We start from the raw sequence: 1,955 nt of genomic DNA, 5'->3' as shown, positions 1-1,955 counted from the left end.
GACTGTGGGACCAACATTGCCATACCGCTTTGTTTAATAATAATAAACCTCAGATATGAAAGTTTACATCTGGTTGTTGTATAAAATGAATGAGTTGAGTATGATACTGTTTGTATAATTTGTGTAATATGAGATTTTTGAACTGTTTAATGAAGGAAAATACATTGTATTTGTATTTGAACTATTTGGTTGTATTTGAACAAATCCAGGACCGCGCCTGAGCCAGTTCGGTCAGGACCATGGGACCACCCTCTCTGCAATCTGATAAAGCCAACTTTAAGAAATTACCATTAAGGCCATGTTTCTCTCAAATCACGAGAAGGACAAGGTTTTGAGAACAGACTGCTGAATTCTTTTAACCATCCCACGTGGTTAAAACTCTTTATACGAATCAATAACAAGTCTTTGATATTGACTTCTAGTCTGGCAGCTAGGAATTCGGTAATCATTGAACGCGAAGAAAGACAACCGCCGAAACAATCATTCTTTTAAACGAATGTCCATCTGAACAATACACAACCGAGACGAACTTCACTCCAACCAAAACGAACTTCTCTCCAACGACACACACCTGGACGTAACTATTATATTATTGATTGCAATTGTTCCGATATGAGTGAGCGTTCATGTGTAAGGATTAGCGATGTCAATTGTTATAATTATGGACTCTGTAGTGATTCTTAGTCGAACGCAACTTTCCCTTTGTCTAAACAGCGCCATGCCGGTTTAGCCCACTAGGGCATATTCCTTCCACATTTCATGTAACTATTTTAAAGTTTGTTTGTTTATTGCATTTCTGTGAATTAATTAAAGTTAGTAATAAATAAAATGATTTAAAGACAATGGATGTATGGATGACTCATAGTGAAGACTGGGTTCGTGCAGATCAGCGATTTACGACGTTTGGAATGAGACTGACGAAAGGTAGAATAAATACAAATTGAATTAGAAGACCATTGATCAGATAGGAAAATATCGGAAAGGTTATATTGGGAAATAATAACCTTGTAATCTAATAACTTTCCCTGGTGCCCTCGAATTCATAGTTAATTAGTTACGCTATTACTCAAGTGGTCGCGTAATCCCTAATTATAGGAATCTATGATAAAAACTAGTAAGTCTTCAATTTAACGATAGCAAAGACACGACAGTGCCCTAGCCTACTACGCAAAGGCACAATGGAGTTATTTTCCCTGGTTGACACAGACATGCTCAGGAAAGTGACATTACAACTTAAGCCTGCTACCTGCCTTCTTGATCCTATCCCCACCACCTTCTTCAAAACAGTTTTTTATTGCATATCTGAAGAATTGCAAGCTATTGTTAATCACTCCCTGTTCACAGACACTTTCCCCACTGCACTAAAAACTGCTATGGTGAAACCCCTTCTGAAGAAAAGTCATCTAGATTCTTCAGCTCTTTGCAATTTCCAGCCAATCTCCAACCTGCCATTCTTAAGCAAAAGTGGATAAATTGGTTTTCAAACAGCTAAATTATTTTTTAAGAACCAACTGTATTTTTGAAAAATTCCAATCTGTTTTTCGTGCCCACCACAGCAAAGAGACAGCCTTAGTTGAAGTGGTAAATGATATTGAGCAAACACAGATACCAAACAGCTCTCTGTCCTTGTACTCTTGGATTTAAGTGCTGTGTTCGACACTGTTGACCATGATACCCTTCTGGACAGACGTGAGAGGTGAGTTGGCCTCTCCGGCCCGGTTCTAAATTGGTGCCAAGCTTGTAGTGTCATATCCAAGAAGAGGCTGTAATTGCTGCCAAAGGTACTTCAACAAAGTACTGAGTAAAGGGTCTGAGTACTTATGTAAATATGATATTTCCGTTTTTGTTTTTTTTATAAATGTGAAAACATTTTCTACAAACCTGTTTTTGCTTTGCCATTATGGGGTATTGTGTGTAGATTTATGAGGGGGGAAAATCGATTTAATACATTTTAG

This window comes from Salvelinus sp. IW2-2015, linkage group LG14 (assembly GCF_002910315.2).
Source record: "Salvelinus sp. IW2-2015 linkage group LG14, ASM291031v2, whole genome shotgun sequence".
Lineage (NCBI taxonomy): Eukaryota > Metazoa > Chordata > Actinopteri > Salmoniformes > Salmonidae > Salvelinus > Salvelinus sp. IW2-2015.
Note: the sequence above shows the minus strand (reverse complement) of the source record.